This window comes from Micropterus dolomieu, linkage group LG03 (assembly GCF_021292245.1).
Source record: "Micropterus dolomieu isolate WLL.071019.BEF.003 ecotype Adirondacks linkage group LG03, ASM2129224v1, whole genome shotgun sequence".
Taxonomy (NCBI): domain Eukaryota; kingdom Metazoa; phylum Chordata; class Actinopteri; order Centrarchiformes; family Centrarchidae; genus Micropterus; species Micropterus dolomieu.
This window is the reverse complement of record NC_060152.1, coordinates 29,561,254-29,580,430: the sequence shown is the minus strand read 5'-3', so window position 1 is coordinate 29,580,430 and position 19,177 is coordinate 29,561,254. Positions and strand designations below refer to the sequence as shown.

General features: G+C 40.7%; 1 protein-coding gene across 1 annotated transcript in view; it reads right to left on the bottom strand.

The window, feature by feature from the left end:
* osr2 (odd-skipped related transciption factor 2) overlaps positions 1-1,382 on the bottom strand; it is a 7,826-nt gene extending 6,444 nt beyond the window's left edge. The window contains exon 1 of the mRNA XM_046046152.1: positions 1,368-1,382. The gene's annotated coding sequence lies outside the window, so the exon portion shown is untranslated. The remainder of the gene's footprint in view (positions 1-1,367) is intronic.
* Positions 1,383-19,177: the final 17,795 nt, after the last annotated feature.

The window sequence follows — 19,177 nt, the reverse complement described above, 5'->3', positions numbered from 1 at the left end:
TAGAAGTTCTAAATTTTGCAAGCTGAGATCAAGTGCATGAGTCAGAGCAAAACACACAAACGCTGGCATTTACCCAGAATAAAGTTACTTTAATCTTTGCTGGAAATGCATGTGCTTTTTATTTGTGTGGCTGCGGATTGTAGACAGTTAATTTTATAAGTCTAATATGTTGCTTTTAGGTCTCTTTTATTTCCTGCTGATTTGTTGTTTACGGCGGGGTTCCCTTGGGCAAGAAAGCATGGTAGCAAATAACATATGGGCATTTTAACCTACTTTTCCACAAAACAATGTTTGCGTTAAATAAGAGCAGGAGCTACCTATCTCCACAATGTAGCACAAATTAGGTGATCTGACAGGGCAATAAATTACAGGACCGGGTTTCATGTTTGTGGGGATGACAAGTTATGTTTTCCCACACAGAAAAGCCTACCGTGTTAGTTCAAGACTCCGGATGGTGAAAGCGGGACTGGCACGGAGCCAGCGGTGCAACAGCGAGCTGACCTTTAGATTTGGTCGAGAATGAAAATGAGAAGAAAAACTCGGTTTTCTGTTGTTGGATAATAGGATATTATGCTTAGAGACGTTTTTTTTTTTTTACAGATCAGAAAACAAATCATATTCTTAAAGAATATGTCACAAGCCCACTGACCCTAAAACTTTCTGGAGATTTAGTCATCATTCACACTTTGAGAGGGCTTGTAGAGTAATAGTCCTGCACATATTGTAGCCGGAAGACTGGTCGCTTGTTTCGGGTTAGGTCGTTACATTTGTTTCACAGATCTTCTCTCTTTCTGCTTTGCTTTCCCTTTCACAGACTGGATAGGGGTAGATTTAATTTTGCACAGGTGCAACATTAGTCACCGCACAGGCACTTGTTATTCTTTGCCCATGTGTACAACTTTGTTCAACCTGTTCTTTTCTCAATAACCTTTGGACTTCATTTACACCTTGACAGCAGACTATTTGCTTTGTCGTGTTCTTTGAATCCCTGTCAGTTTCTTTTTTTGGCAGAAGGTTTTACATTTCTATACGTCGTGACAAGTCTTTACAGTCTCAAAGGCCACTGCTTATTTCAGCAATGTTATGCGCTGTGGACAAAAATGTCAAATGTCAAAACGTGGGTGAACTATGACCTCAAGCTGGCGATCATCGCAAAGCAACGGCCACCTCTAAAAACACCATTTGATCTAGCTTTTGTTCATGAAACGTTTACCTAGTTACTAACAGTTTGGTCTCTTTGGCTTATAGCTCAAACAGGGAAAGTTAAAACTTTTCTTTTGACAAAAAGGTTCAGTTGAAGTGCGTTGAGTGAGGATGGTTCCCATCCTGCAGAAGACTGACATACACCCTGCCAAACAGAATCTTACCCCAATAAATAGCTGCCAAAGGTCCTGCGGTATGTCAGTAATCCACAGTAACTATAGAGGCGACGAGCTCCAATAAAGCGCCGCTAAAAGTTTTCCAAGTTCCAAGTCCATGAAACTTTCATGAAGCCATGCAGTCAAGTTTGACGTCTCGGACCTTTGCAGAGATGTGACAAGTTGTGAAAAGTTGTGGAAAGAGGCGAAGAAGTTTGGAGTAGAGACAGCAGCAGCGTGGGAGTCCCGTCCGGAGCTGGGGCTGGAAGTGTGCGTAATGCGCACCGGTCCTTCACTTTTCAGGGCTCCGGGGCTCCGGAGCACTCAGCCCGCCCTCCGACACGCCTCCACCCCCCTCCTCTATCATTAACTCCAATGTTCCTCCTCTGTTTATTTGTGTTTGGATAGCAACTAGGGCTCCAGACCATAGTAGAGAAGCGTGTTCAGCTCAACCTGCCTCCTCTGACACCTCTCATATACCATATAGCCAAGGCTGATACCTTCTTTTGGAGACAGGATTGGAAGCACAGGAGGAAACCCTGATCGTTTTTTCCTCCAACTCCACGCTTTTGAAAACGTGCTTTTGGATACTTGAGCAGCTTACAAGACTTTTTTGTTGAAACCATAGACCCCATTTGCGAAAATGGAGGGCACATGCAAGAGCCACCACATTAAATCGTTTTATTTCTTTGTGGTAAGAGTGAAATAATTCTGAGGTTTGTGACAGAAAAAAAAACAACATCCTGAGATCATCAGCATGGTGAACAAATACAAAGTAAACAGTTAATGCCACTTGTATTCTTCAGACAATCAGCTGTTCTTTTTTTTTTTTTTTTCCTTTGGTGTAGTTCAATGTTATATGCTATATTTGTATATTAATTTGTATGACAACACTTAAATAAAATGGACACAGGTTGCCTGGACACTTTACCTGTATTATTTACAATTAAATAGGCTTATTACCACACAAGTCAGCAACATGTTCTCCAAAAAATGAACTGACATTTTATTTTATCTGATAAATTATGTACAATAAAACAGCCTGTAATATGTCAAGGAACTACATGCATGTGTTGAGGTCAGCCTTAATCAGGAAAACTGATTTTCTGATTTTAGTTCAAAGCAATTCCAAAATGAAGTCCCATTCTTATTATTTCCCAGTCTTTATTTAATTGAGTCTCTGAGTACAGAGACGCAAAAGACTGCTCTTTAGTTAAATTGCGTTTGTTTCTGGCCACAGATTTAGATGCAAAATAATTAAAACTCCCGAAAGCCAGAATCAAAAGTTAAAGTGCGCCTCTTTGTGCTACATAGTGACTTTGCACCCATGAGCAGGCAGAACTTCACGCTGTTCTAAACGGAAATGTTTGATTTGTTGAATTAATCATTAAAGTTTTCGACACTAAGTTAATTGAACATGAATCTAAATAAATTTTTTTTGGTATTTAAAGAATTAAACAGCTGCTGATATTTCTTTTAGTGAAATGACAAAATACACGGATAGCACTCACTGTGACCCATTTTGTGTTCCATTATTTGATCTCGTTTTTTTCTCTAATTATCTTGTACTTTTACTATGCATGACAAAATTACTACAGGAAGACTAGATTTTTTGACATGAATATGCAATTTATTATGTTAGTGCAGGAGGACTGACAAGGGTTTGCAGTTGCTGCAGTTCTTTGCTGTACAGAGTTGGTGTGCAGAATGCAAGTCTGCAGCGCCGCCTATTGAGACTTTAACAAAACAACAAACTGTTTCCTCTTCTACTTGAGTGTTTGCGGCTCTGACAGACCCACTATCTGTTAGAGCAACGTTATGTTTTCTGTGGACAGTGCTGAAAACTAAAACGTTCATAAAAAAGGCTGCATTACTGTGGAAAATTCACGCTTTCATAATAACAAATGTATTTATATAAAACACAAGGCATTCAGCCAAAGACGACAAACAATAACAAATTTAATATGTTTCACTACTGCAACGGATCATTGGAGCTTCTGACCTATTGATGCAAGTCTTTAAACCAAAGTTAATTATCAAATGAGTGCTCAGGGCCAGACAAATCTTTGTTCATCATGTGAGAGATAACAACCAAAGTACATGTCTGATACGTTTAGTCTATCCAAGGGCTCACACGTCGCCTAATTTTCGTTTTCTTAGAGCTGCAGAACATTTTTCTGCACACAACATGCTTGTGGTTTTCGTTCGGTTTCATATCACCCATGCCTCTATCTTCACTGTCAAAACACTGAGCAATTACAGACAGATTAGAAGACACATAAACCCCACATTTTTACATTATAGATAATGGCATTTTCTCAGCATATCCTTTTCACTGTATAACAACTTGAATCATGTTTATTATTGGTCCTTGGAAAAAGGCCATTAAAACAGCCTGTACGTTTTTAAATATCTCTTGGGCTGGTCTATCATACAATCACCAATAATTCAATTTCCATTTACCAGTACAGTCGAAATTCATTAAAATCTTACAAAATACGTAAAATATTTTCAGCAAGGAAAATGCCAACTTCCTGGGGGAACCGAGCTTTTTTCTTTGGTTAAAAGCGTAAAGCTACTGCGAAACACCCAAACCTTATTTCTCTAACATCCACGATGAATTCTCAAATGACATTGACTCTTATTTATGTGCTACTCAAGATACACGTTATAGCAAAATGATTTTACTTCATGGTATGTCTACATTTTATGGTGTTGTTATAACTAACCTAATTACCTTACTGTGAACCTTACTGTTCCAACTGGCAGACAAAAATAATGGTGCTAATGCTGGGTGCATGTCTTATTGCAGCCTACTTTTTTTTTTTGTCTTGTACTTTTGTTTTGTCTTATTGTGCTCTTATCCACTACAATATCACAGTTATACACTAAAACATATGACTCAGATAGTCCAAAATATGACTCAGATAGTCCATAATTAATTTGACCTCTTAATGTTTCTGACATTTCTGACAATTTGGATGTGGCCTCCAGTTTATAGTTTTTGTTTTTACAGTTACTCCAATCTGTGCTATAGGATTCCAGTATTTTTTATAGTTCGGGTAATGTCAGAGTCAGAGAGTTAGTGCCTTGTCCTTTGGCCCTTCCCTGAGTCCTCTGCAGCCGCCATCATTCTCTATGATAATCTGACTCCCACAGAGTATCAATGTTGCAGCTCAGTGCAGCTGCCAAGCCTGTAATGGCTGACACCCCTCTTCCAATAACAGTGACAGATGAGAAGACTTGCAGAAAATTATTCATAAATAACTATAGAGCTCTAATGGATTTGTACAAAAGATTTAGATCCAGAAATTGACTATGGACTTGTTAAATAATAATTGTATTTAGAATATTTCCTGATTTTGATTTTTTAAAAGGTTTATTGTATGCAATATGATGTGTCCTAGTCAGATCTAATGGAGGTTTTAAAATAAAATTTTTTCAGTGTCAGTCTCCTTCAGGCCTTTTTTCTAATATTCTAATATTGTAAGAAAATCCTTTCCTCACAATATTTATCATGTGTTCATAATGTAAAGTCTTCTCAGGGCCAGAAATGAAGTTCAACTTAAGGAAACATTAAAAACAAAAGACCTACAGATCAGGTTAGACCTGTTTACTTTACATAAAATAAGTGTAAAATGTTGTCACGACATGCTCCTGTTATGCCACTGTGCTATTAGATTCGATATTATTAATGGAGATATTATTCAGTGTCCCAGCTCTTAAGACCTGTCTGATATAATATAATATTCAGCTCCAACATACCTATTTTGAACTTTACACATCCTGTCATATGGCATCACCTTGGTTTCAAATACTACTCCTTACCTCTTATACTCACATGTAGAGTCCTTGACAGAGAACGTGGAGCTGCTGGCCTGTTCTGGAGACTGACTCAGTCTGTTCGTCTCTGTGTTGCTGTGTCTCTGTGCATGCTGGCAGACAGGATGTTAGGTCCATACTGTAAGAGGAGGGGGAGGTAAACCTGTCACTCTTACCTACCTTCTGTGGTTTCAAAGCCCCCACATCCCCACCTACACTCTCACTCATCCTGTCCCAGCAGCAGCTCTAAGGATGGGTGTTTTTCGCTCGAAGACCCCAATAGTCATATTTTCCTCCACACCACACTCTTTTATCTGAAATTGTGCATTTCAAGTAAAGGGGGTTATGTCTCTCTTGTCTCATGGGATGTTTTTGTTGTTGGAGAGTTGGAGAGAACAGAATTATACAGTGTCTCTTTTTAACTCAAAAGTCTTTCTGTTTTAAAATGAATGTTTTACATGAGCTATACAGTTTTTTTCAGACATAATAAACACTAACTGTTTAAAATAATTATTAAAAAAATAATTTATAATTAGCAGGGAGAATATGAAAATGGTAAACACCTATGTTGGGCATATAACATAACTGTTATTTTAAAAATATTATTAGGCCAGTACTGTTTAATTCACGTTAGTAGTTTAAGTTGTCTTTTTACAGTACAAATTAGGTTTGGTTTATAAGCTATTCTTTGGTGGCTGCCAACTAATTAACTCGTAATCTGACAAGTTAATTTAAAACTGTTTTTAGGTCATTTTCATACCATTTAGGAAGGAATATTCAAGTAGGACCAGCTTAGCTACTAAAATAAATGACGTAAGGTGCGGCAGTGGTGTGTGATTGTGCTGATTTTGTCCTCTGAAAACAAAACATTTTAAGACCACTAAAGCTGGATTTACAGACATAAAATACTAAAATTAACTATATATATATATATATATATATATATATTAAAGTTTTGTACATAGAAAATATCACTACAAGCTGTTTTTGTCAGCACTGTTTGTCTGAATCTGACAAATAAACATTAACACAATTACAATATCAAATACACAAATCAGTCAAATGAAACTAAAAGAAATAACACATATTTCCACTGCTTTAAATTGGACACATGGTCCAGTGAATTAATTACTAAATAAACTGTCTCAAACTGGTTTGAGAAACCAGAGTATGATGACATTCTGCAGAACCTCACTTTCCTGGACACTGCAGTACAGTTCAGCTGTGACAGCCACATGCTCTGACATTTTGCTTTATTGTGCAAGATTGCCCCCTATTGGTTTACCCTCAAATTACTATGGAAGCAACATTTTAATGTTGTGTCATCATGAGGTGTATATCATTCAGTGATGAGTGCATTATTGTTTGTTTTAGAAATAGGAAAATGTTCAGAATAGGACTATTAAATACCCGTTATGAACACTTCACTCCCTGGAAATAATGTCCTTTTAAAACTCATCATTGTGTAATGTATGCATCACTAAATAGGCTTCAGCTTAATTCAAGAGGAGACTTCCATTGGTTCCTATTTATTTTCAAATGTGCCCACTTTGATTGTCCTCCATATCTGAAAGAACTCTTGGTTCCTTGTAGTTCTATGTATCCACTTATAGAGTATCCACAATCTCCCTCTTTCCTTGAGATCCATCTCATCTTTTCGCAGATTTAGGTTATCTATATTTCAATATCTTAACAATGTGTGTGCATGTTACTGATGCTGGACTAAACAGTATTGCTTGCAATTGTATTTTGCATCATGTAATTGATTTACCTCCGATGGATTCAACCTCTGTCTTTCTTATGTGATACCTTTTCACATTGAATCTCTCATGTATTATGGGCTCCACTTGTGTAATGAGGTAAATGAGATGTACTTATTGAGCTAGCTATAAATTGTCTGAGCTATGATGTGTCTTCGGTCTGGGGCAAAGGTGTAAGCTGCCTAGTAACTCAATTGTTTTGAGCACTTGTTTTTTGTTTGTTTGTTTTTGTTTTTCCTGTTGTATAATGTATATGTGTATACTCTTGAAAACGATATGCTGCATCTCAAGTTGGCTATCTATAATAAATTGAAATTCAACTTATGTAACAAATAAGAAATATCTCATGCATCTTTTGTGGACATTTGTAATGTTTTACATTTCACTCACAACTTCATACATGAGGAAAAACTACAAGATAGACTCATCAAGTATCTGTGTGTGCAGGAACAAGGGACTGGTAGCGTGTAGGGTATATACACTGCATTCCTCTGGTCTCCTGCATGATCTCTTCTCCATCTGCTGTCCATTGCCACTCTCTTCACTGGTCTCCTGCCATCTGTTTAACAGCGCTCGGCACCTTTGCGTGACCAAATGCCTTTGCTCCCTGCAACGTCATCCACTTTGCCAGAGAGGCGCAGAGAAGAAAACCGCCATGATATCGTGCTCCTTCAACCAATAAAACCCACCAGTTAATGCTGCTCAAGCCCAGCACCAAATCCCATTTGTCAGCAAATAGCTTCCTCCAGTTGTCTGTGCTGGCCAGGCGCTTCTGTAGAGCTCCCTGCCATTAACATGACATCTTTAGTTACTTGTTGTCTGGTTTGATGGCAAGCAGAGTGAAAGAGCAGTAAAGAGAAGGAGCAAAGAGAGGGCTCTGTGTATGATCATAAATGTGCCTTGAAAAATGCCTGATCAGACATCTGAACTGTTGAATCATCAGCTAGTTTAACTGTAGACTTAAAATCAACATCATGTCAGTCTTCATTTAAATCCACATTCGTTAGAGTTCATTTGAACCCTTAACTAACTATTTTCTTTTTGTGATTTGTTTTAAATATATGGTGAAATCCAGTAGCTGAAATTTTAAGACAATATAGCAAACAAAGGCCTTATTCTATAATAATCTATAATTTTTTCCGTGCCTGTTTGGTATCCGTGGTGGGACAGAGTGATGGAAGCAGGCTGAAATGATGGAAGGACAGGAGAAGTGAGCGTTAGAAATGTTGGGATGCAAGTGTGAAGAAAAGCTGGAATGGATGGATGGAAAAATCTTAGAGGAAACATGGAAAACTGAGTAGACGGAAAGTGAGAAACAAAGACAGACATGAGGATTAATGCAAACCATATCACTTCCCAGCGCATAACAACTATCTGTGTAACGTGTGTGCATGTGTGTGTGTGGTGGTCTTGGAGGATCAATGTGTAAAAAGCCAGCAGGAGAGCTGGGGTAGGTGAGCAGTATCCTGAAGGCTCCAGGCTCCACTTCCTCCACAGCTATAATATATAGGCAGAGAGGGTCGTATCAAACTGTCTTGAGCATGTTCTCTCCACTGTAAGGTCACTGCATTTTTGCATTGTTATGTGTGCTCGTCATGAAAAAGGTATTTTCCCAAAGCATGTTCTGAAGCTCTTCATGGCTCAGCTGTGACAGGCGTGACCTTTTTGTTGCCGGGCGGGGATTCTCTAGATTCAGCTGCTCTGCTGGTGGGAGGGTTGTGGTGCTTTTTAAAAGGTGCCTTATGCCTTATTGCCCTCTACAGCATCAAGGCTGTGTTGCCTCTTTTCTCACTGAACGCAGAATGACTGGCAACTCAGTTTACTGGTTTAGCTCAGTTAAAATCTACTATGAATCCAAGATGTTTTATGTGGAACCTTCCCTACTATTGAGGATAATAATTCTCATTTGGAGGCTGTGGTCCTGCACATTTTTTTATTGGACGTGGTCTATTAGAATAGAGCTGATCAAATCTGATTACAAGCATGTCCATAAAAATAAGTTTTTATTGGTGATGGAGTATTCTTTTTAAACTTTAAAGAAATAGGTTGACATTTTTGAAAATCCGCTTATTTCCTTACATTATATACAAGAGTTAGATGAGAGGATTGTCTTATCATGAAATCTGCCAAACAACACCTCTAAAGCTCACTGATTAGTCTGATTAGTTACATCCGAGGGACTTTTTTTTTTGGCAAGGAGCAGTGACTTCCTGGAGTATCCGCTGGTTGCCTAACAACGAGACTCCATGAAGTCGGTGTGGCCAAACAAACAAAAACAAAAACGAGCATTTTCGGACAATCTCTCCTGGAAAGCATTCAGTGTGTTGCACTTGGTTGTTCACATGAAAAGTGGCAGAAATAGTTGTGTCAAGAATGATAAAAGAGAGCTAGAGGGATAAGTTGGCTCCTTTGTCACGTCAGCACAGCTGGCCAATCACGGAGTGAGACCGGTGTCAAAGTGGTATTGTCAGTTTCTGAAAGTTAGAAAAATGGTGGGACACATTTTTTGAAGCTATTCAACCATCCAACAAGCAAGCAGTTTTGAAGTAGCATACAGTGTTAGATTAAACTACTCTTTTAACTAGATTTTCCACAATGTCGAACTATTGCTTTGAAAAAAGAGAGAGGATATTTTAAGTTAGGCCTACTTATATCCATTTTGCTCAATACTCCATATAATACTGCTGTTTTAGCTTGAATTCCACTGTCTAATACTACTTGTTATTGAAGTTGTGACTTTGTAGGCCCAAAGCTTTGGAGCTCTTGGTGCAACTGTGCTGCCTGCACTCCCTACTGCTGATGAGCTCCTGCTGGTGAGGTGATGGACAGTAAAACTCTCCCAGCACCTGTTTCCTGCCCATGCTCATGTGCTGTTAATAGGCTGATGAGAGACGTTAACAAAGTTACTGCAGCACACTGGAAGGATAAATCAACAGAGCGGTAGAGTGTCTCATCCAGCCTGTCAGAAGTGACATTTTTAAAAGCTCCCAGTGACTGCTGCATCCGTCCTGTACCTGGGGTGAGATGGAAAGATGGAAACAAAGCGAGAATGGAGTGATCAAAGCAAGGGATGGGGAGATTTCACAGAGCTTGGGTGGGGAAGGTAAATGATAGTTTAAAGGATAAGAAGGGATGAAGAAATGGAGAAATAGCAGAATGGAAGGAGGGACTGATGTTTGAAGAAGCAGTGGAAAGATAAGAGATAGGTGGATGAAAAGGGTTGACGTGAGGAATGGAGAGATGGACGTATGGCTCTGAAAAGCTGTCTACTAGTCATGATTTAGTGTAATCAGAACTCCTTGAAAACATTTCTGTGATGTTGTTGGATGAGGAATGAATAATGCAATAGACCCGGTCATTTTCCCACATCAACAGCAACAACAATAACATTCATCCTGTGTGATTTCATATAATTTCTTTATTCCCCTGCCCTTTTTCTCCCTTTGTGATGTGCCAGACGTATGCGCATTACAAAGAGAGTCAGGAAATGGCTTTCCACTTAAAAAAATGAGAACAGATCTTGACACTGTTACAAGAAGGACATTTGGCTGTGAAGGCCCGTTGGGACAGCTACTCTGCAGGCAGGCACTTTTCTCAGATTCTGAACATGGGACAATCTAATTAAATTTACCCACAAAGAGCAATATTTCTTGCGTGTTATAGTTATTCTGCCAATGAGTCACTGAGAGGTTATTATCATAAAAGAGTGAATGTTTTTCTCTGTGCTAAAAATAACCCTGTTGGCTGGAATCCAACGTTGTTGCTCTTCTCCCTCTCATTTTCATCATGCTCTTTGAACTAAAATAACATAATTTTTTGAATGGATTCTTGTGTTATTGATGGATTTCTGCTCCACTGTGGTTTGAATTAATAGCTTGGATTCCTGTATGGTTGCATTTAGTGTGTGGACGCAGGCATGCATACACACAAACACACAAAAAACGCTCTGAGGCATTTTAACAACGGCACACACACTGAAGCTAGCTCACACACACACACACACACACACACACACACACACACACACACACTCACACACTAAGTAAATGTTAATGTACACAGGTGCAGTCTTTAGGGAGGTTGCTTTTGCTCTCTCATCAGTCACTCGTAATCACTTCCTTTCCAGCCCTGTAAATCACCATCTTTTACTGATGCATTTATAGGATGCATGTTCACAACTTGTAGCCAGGGAAAAGTATGACCACCACCAGGAATACATTATAGGCTTCTGCATCCATACAGTCACACAGTCAATACAGTCACAGAGTCGACTCAGACAGGAAATATTGTTTTATAAATGTCTACTTAGTTTCTGAAATGTATTTGTGCTTTTAATAGGGTTTTAAGCTGTTTACGACATATGGGTGAGAGCGGAGTTATTGGTCAATGGGGGGCTCCTGGGCGGCTGTGGATATTGGCAGGTTGCATGGCTTCACCAAACTGGTCCTGGGGAGGTCCCAATGACCTGTTTTATACCAACACTGGTGCTTTGTCGTAAAACCAGGGGGAAGTCGAGTCACAACTCGAGTATTTGTTTGAAGCGGATGGAAAAAGTCCTCCTGTGGCAAGACCATGTGAGTTTAGTGTGCTGCTGTGTCTGATGGGAGTGGAAATGCGCAGAAAAACAGGCTATTTTGTCTTTACATTGACTTCAGATTGGTGCCCAGGTTCTGGTAAAATGCTCCTAATACCACAGAGGAAAGAAACCCACATTCCCCTCTTATTCTTTTGGATGGAAACAGTCTCCTATCCCTGGTGTTTGAATGCTGTAATTGGACGTTAAGGGGCTTGCAGAAAGAGGTGTGATGTAGTGTTAAAACTGCTCACAAATCACATATTTCTCACCTCTGTGGAGGTTCAAATCTTGGCTGTGGCATTCCCTGTCCATACCACTCCTATCGCTGCAGCATTTAAAATTCACACAGCACTCTCCTGAATGAGACAGGTGAAGAAAACTGTCGGCGTGGAATGGTGTTTCAGAAGATTTAATATTTCCTAAAAGCCTTGAATTTTACCTGTCACTGTAACAAAAAATGTGTCTCTGCATGTGCAGCGTGCGTCAGAGTGATGGATGGTGTAAGTGTGTTCCAGGATTATGTTTTATGAAAGTTAAAGGGCCCTGGGGTTGGTCTGGGAAGCACATAATCTCAGTCAAAGTGCTGGGCTGGATGAACCAAGGCTTTATTATTAAACACCTATGAGAGGACCTCGAGCTGGTGGAGCCCCCTGCACATCCAACTTAACGCTCTCTGGCGGCTCTCATCACACGTCCTTGCCATTTGGGCATGAAATTAAAATGCTTCTCAAGAATCCATTTACTACAAAGCATGACATAGGAACTGCATTACTGCGCACTGATGCATTTTCAAAGGGCAGTCTTTGACACCCTTTAAATGTTCTATCCTGTGCTATCCTTCCACTTTTTGTGAGTGAGTGAGTTTTATCATTGAGGAGTATTAAAAAAGGTAAAACTTTTGGCAATATGTTTCACATTTGATGGTACAAGTGAGAATTGGCTATAAATGATGTGGTATTGATTTCACATGTGGAGTTCCACTACAAGGCCTCAAACAGGAGAAGAGGAAGGGGAATACAGTCCTTGGGATGTGCATGGAGGGCTTACTGGAGGCTCTAGGGGCCCAAGGGCTGGTTCCACAGCTCTGGGAGCTGTTAAAAATACTATAAAAGTTCCATATCCACAATAATTCTGACTTTTTGGATTTATAAATCTTTGCTAATGCCATGGTGGATGTATTACTGGTTTAAACATGGACATTGATTGCTGCTCCCTTGACAACAATGTGCTTGGTAATTATAAATGAGCCCACATATAGGCAACCATTTTTTTAAATAGAATCTGGCACAGTAGATTTGATAGTACATAGTGACTTGTACAGGTCAGTTTGAAACTGATTGAAAGGAAGTTAGTGCAGTCTTTTATTCTACTGTAACACTGAAACAGCTGAGATATTAAGCACATTCTTGAGCCCTTCAAGTTCATGCCCGATTTCTGTGCCACTTTTCTGTCTACTATTTAACTAGTGTAGTGGTTGACTTTGATTATGTAGTGGCCCTCTACTCGGTGGAGGTATTTTAGCATCTATAAACTCACTGTTTTGGATTTTTGGTCTGCAATGTCGTTTTTGGCTGTTGAAGGTAACTGTTTTCATAGAAAAAAAATGCTGATAAACACACTGTGCACGACCAGCACAGCACTAAACTGCAAACAGACAAAGTTAGCAAGTAGCTAAAGAGCCAGAGCCAGCTAAAGAGCCAGAACTTACCTCAGGAGTTGGTGGAGAACAAAAACAGAGCTAAAAGGAGAGTGAATATTGGACTTACATTCGCCTGGTGTCAAGAAACATGACTCCTTTATCTACTGGATGTGTACGTTTTCATATAGACTTATGTTGATGTTGTGTTCATAGCTTGTTTCTACTGCCCCCAAGTGGCCAAACAATCAGTTATTGCAGGTTTACGACTGGGACAAGTATGAGGATGTTGTTCTTTTACCCAAAGTGTTTTTGGAATAATGGCAACTTGAAAACAATGACATTGTTGGCCAAGCTTTGTGCTAATCCATCAGAGTCTATGTATGCTGCAGAGACGTGATGTGACACAAGGGAAGGTTGCTCAGTTTGAAGTTCTCTCCTGAGAGAAACAGAGCTTGTGATGTAGGCTTTCGCTGCGGAGTAGAAGTACAGCACATGTAACTTTGGCAAGATCCAGCTGACCTGGACTGGGAAGCTAGAAATGTACCATGGTCCACATGGCTAATTTGTGTGTTTTTATTTAGCTTTTGTGTATTGTGTATGTGGGAATTTTTTCGGGGTGGGGGTGGGGGGGGGGGACAACAGTCAACAGATGCTGTCAAAGTGACCGCAGGGAGGAAGCAGAGACAAATGCTCCTCATTACAGCGCTGACTGCAGCCCAGTGGCCCAGTAACCAGCAGAAACCTGCTTCATGTCTTTGAGTGTACATTTGGAGATCAGCTGATCCTCACTGCTTCACTTACAGTCAAGTCCGGTTCACTTCTTATTCGCTGCAGCTTAAAAAGGATACATTGAGGCAGCCATTGTTGTACCAACACAGGAGAGATGCTGATAACAAATAACAAATGAAATACATGATCCAGAAGCGTTTGTCAAGGCTGCCACTGTGACAGCTGTCGACTAACGCTGACTCAGCTTAAGCTATGATTCTCATTATAATTTTCTAAACAATTATTACCATCCGCTCATGCGATGCAAGGATGCATTGAGTGAGAGGTTGGGGACACTCCCAAGTGGGATTTTGCTTGCAGTGCAACGAGCTAGACCACATCCGAGATGGCTGGATTTCAGTGGAACTGGACACTGTCCAGTTACATTGTTCATCTGAGAAACATAAAGACATGGGGGAAAATATGAACAGATTTAATTAAATGCAACCACATGATATGCATAACTGACATTTTTAGGCCAAATGTGGGTAACCACTAATTCACTCTTATAAGATCTTTATGATCAGATATCAAAGATCATATTGAAATGACAAGTGTAACTGCAGGCTTAGACTTAACTGACTTAGGTAGTCCATTGGACAATTCAAAAAATCGTTTAACTTCTGATCAAAAGAGCTGATGTTTATGGATATGTTAAGCCCTATACACCTACAAAGCTTTAAATGACATCATAAAGTACATTTACTCTTTTAACCTCTTAGGCCCCTAAAGACCTAAAAACACAGTCATGCTTTTTCAAAGAGATTCTGTTTGTTTCCTCCGTCTTCATGTTTCCAGCTGGTTCCTGTTTTATGATAAATTGGATGATATTATTATTCATTATCTCAATTATATTTTCACTCATTCTGTGAGTGCTAGAAGTTCATTCATATGCTTTGTGAAACAGTACCAAGTGAGAAGAAACACATTTTCTCAGTTCCTCACTGACTGAATTAACAACACAGTGCAGCATGTCCATTGAGGTGATTTCATTGGGCTGTGAAACCAACATGAGCAATGTTCCTGACCCCAATCAAGAGTCAGACAGCGGTGTGGGGGTCACCAGGGGTTACATCGGGCCTCTCAAGATGGACAGGCAGGGAACTGTAAACCTGGAAGACCAGGAGCCCGAGCTCCGTGTGTTTACTTCGCTGCTTTTACCGTGATGTCACCACGTTGTAAAAAGATACAGTTCTCAGCGGCCCTGTCCTTTTGTTACTATTTGAGAGGATAAACACAGGCTAAGTGCAAAGAGAGAGATGGAAGCAGAGGTCTCTGTGGCTGGAGGGTAGGGGGAAGCATGCTCCTGTGGTGCAACTTTGGCCAAGCAGTTGAAGGGGGCTGTGGGGATCTGTAACTGTCCAGGTGCTGCTAGCTCAAGCCCAGCCTCTGCCGGCCAAACCCTGCTCACTGGTGAAGAGGGAGGTTCTGCCCGTAAATATTCAGCCATCCTGTCTTTTCTGTGTACAGGACTTTAACAGCTACAAAAACACCAACTGTTGATGATCCCTACGGGCCCTCCACTGCGTGTCTACATGAGTGTGTGAATCATAGAGTGTGTTTCCTTTCTTGAAAGGAAAGATGCAGTGAATCACATCCTCACCTTCAGTGTATGTCCTTAGAAATCATCTTCTGAAAACATCTCTCATTCCAGCTCCTTTGGAATTCCATAAATATTCAGCTTCTACTTCATATCCCTGCCCGCTTTCTTCCTCTTTACGATTCAGCCTCACACTAAAGGTCTTTGTGGTATTGCAACAGAAATTTTCTTTACATAAGTCAAAGCAACGATGTGTGGTATAAGTGTAGCCGTATGCGTAAAGGCAATGAAACAGCTTGTGTTTTATGTGAGTTCTCCCGGCTCAGACAGCTGGGTGCTTGCTGGGGCTGTGTTAACCTACAGCACCGGGGGTCCCGCTCTGCACCGCAGTGGTGTAAGTCAAGCTAAGCAATTCCAGCCCAGCTGCAAAGGCAGGAATCAGACAAAATCTGGATATTCAGATACTGGAGAGAACACAAAGACTCCCCAGCCTCTCAGGACCTTTCTGTGGAGTTTGCATTCTTCTGCTGGGAATCACAGCTTTGCAAAACTGCTATTTGCGCGGCATTTCTCTGTAGCCTTGAAACCACATCTTTCTGTTGACTCTGACAGATGATGCCACATACACAGACAGACCTGACCACTGGAATAATGTTGCAAGCCTTTATGCCTCTCTGGTCATTTTCGTGATGAGACCTCCGCTGTCTTGCTGCGTTGCTGCCTCTCTTGGTTCAAGTGTACTTGTATGGTTCCTTGGCTTGGTCTTTTATTAGCTTTTCCCGAGCCTCAAAGAACTTGGCCTGGGCTGGTTCTCTCAGGCACTTTCCCACTAATGAAGTGCACATTCTGCCTGAGCACTTGGCCGAGCCTGGTTCCTTGGTCATCCCTTAATGGGAATTTCCCTTTCTTCCATGCATCCCTGCCTGCCTCGCTCTCTGCCGCTGCCACTCTGGTGTGTGTGACTCATGTCCTGAACAGCTAGCCATCAGCCAGGAGACGTTTGATTCATAAACCCTCTTACACTTGTTTGCCACTGTTGGACTGGATGGCTGACTGTCTGGGCAACTGGCTGACTAACTTATTGCAGGACTGGGTAGCTCAGAATGGGATAGAATTTAGAGGTTGACACACTGAGTGATGTTGAGCAGTGAACTGTGAAAAAAAAAAAACTATGTTCAAGTGTGCATGTGTATGTGTGAGTGGACTTAAGTCAAGAAAACATTCACCATCTACCCTGACACATTCAAGGTGGTACTGGACACTGAAACTGCAGACTGGCTGCCGTTGCATTTTCCGAACTTAATCTCTGAATGCTGAAAATAAAACAGGCTTTGATGGATGAAATGATTTCAAACATGACTGCGTGCTTCCACCTGTTTTAGAACTACTAAAAGGAAGTCGGACCACCAGTGACAGCACCTGTTGCTCCATAACTGTAAGCAAATTAAACTGCACTAACTACTTTTTTGTTCCATGAGAAGCCTCTCAGCATCTGATATTTTGGAGTGTCTTAATCACTGGAAAAATAATCCTTGTATGTTTTTGTTACACAGCTCAATGAGGATGAGCTAGTCGACATCCTCAAATCAACCTTGAATGGCCTGTGCTAACTGCATTTTATGAGGAAAATCCACCGGGAGATGAAAGCTGGGAATATACTCTGTGACAGGGAAGGTCATGCGAAACTGGCTGGTTCTGGCCTGGCTGGACATTTGACGGTGAGCTTTGATTCCACTGGGCCTTCCACTCTCTAAAAGTCAACATAATAAAATCAGGTCTCCCTTGGAGAATATGGCATATGATAATCATTTCTGTCCACTGTGGTTTCACCGCTTTTAAGTTAACCTTTCTGGTGCAAAACAAAAGGCTGGGAGCAGTAGAATTTGGAAGTGTTTATTTCCACACGGTCTTTGCTTACATTTTACATCCAAAGAATGCTGTTGGGCAAGCAGCTCTGGCAAAGCTTTTACAGCCCCTCATGAGCTTTAATCTTGTCAGAATCTAGGTCTACTTTAAGAAACACTCCAGAGCTGCCAGAGAGACAATATGCTGAGGATAGAAGACAAGAAGCTAGACTCTTCAGGCTGTTCAGTTAAGTCCCATTACGAGCGCTCGTCATGTTTCCAACAGAAGTTTGTGGTTTGGGCGCTTGCTACTTACTGAGAACATTTTACTTTTCCCACACTGGCGTATCTTCGCTGCACTCATCTTATTCCTCTTGTCTCTCCATAGTGATTGGCTAATGATCTTCTGATGGGGGTCATAGAGCAACTCCCTGTGGGTTGTAAGATCTCTTTGTGGGCAATGAACTGTGCTGCTCCTGAGGGCAGGAGCAGTTTAATGAGGAAGAAACAAACTATCAAAAGATGCAAATGATAAATAAAGAAATAAAGAACAATGCACAGACACACACATGCACACAAAGCTATGTGTGTCTAAATAGAGGGAGCTCAGAGTGGCCTATCAGCAAAACAGTTCTAAAGTCCTACACTGGCAGGCTTCCACCCTGCTGAAGTGTCCTTGAGCAAGACATTGAATCCCTACCGGCTCTGGGAGTGCTGCTCTGTGGCTGATCCTGACCTCTGACCTCCCTGTGGAGGAGGCCAGGAGGAATTTCTCCTTGGGGGCCAGTTAAAATGGTAAATTATTATTTTTAAGTGAAAAGGGACAAAAATAATGAGAGAGACAAAAATTAAAGCACAAAACAATTCATCTTCATCTACTATCCTTTCACTAAATTAAAGGATGTTTATCCACTAAAGACTCCAGGGATGTTTCTGAACAGCTCTGATGAGCCAGTGCTTGGAGGTCCATCCCCGGTTTAGAACCGATCAGCTGCAAACCGGCCGGGCCTACTGCTGCTGCTGGCTGGGTGGTCCCTGGTCTATAGAGCATAAGCGCCCAATTACTTGGCTGCAATGTTTTACTTTTTGGACACTTAGCCATTTTTGCTAAGCACTTGATGATTTAAAGAGATCCATAAAAACTGCAGGACCGTGACCCTCAAAAACCTGTGTTGGCTAGGAAGAAAGGTGGACCGAGACATTGGGAACAAGGTGGAGCTATAGGGAGGGTCTCAATTTAGTATGGCTGTAATATATATATATATATATATAGTACAATAAACCATTTAAAACCTTAGGTTTAATATATGTAACACAGAAATAATTTGAAAAGAAAAAGAGTAAGGAGTGAGAGAATTGTTTTTTGTTTGATTTTACAGCCAAAGAATCTGTAAAATTCATCATAAGTTCCTCCGTCAAGGCTGCTTGGAAGGAGAGGAGGACTGGATAATAGCGTGTAATGGTGATGCATTTTACGGGGTCATCCTTGTTCTTGTCCAGGCTCCACTGGCCTATTTGGAGGCTTTCTTCTCACACTGATGATCCTGTTAAGTCTTGTTCCCTGTCCTTCGTAAGATGTCGGGTTTAAGCCCAAGAGGTGCTTCTGGCTTATGTCAGTTATATATATTCTGGACACACCTGTAGAGAAATAAAGGGAACCTGACTATTGATATATCTCAAATAGGTGTGTTCTTAATGTCTTTAAGTGGAAATCTTCCTTGGTGAAGGGAAAGACCACTAAAACAGCCCAACTTTTTTTATTGAAACCAGGTCATATGATCCTTTGAGGGTTACCAAGTGGCGGGTGGAGGAGAATGCTGCTGTACAAACCATAAGCCTGCCTTACACATTGCCTCCTCTCTTGCTGAAC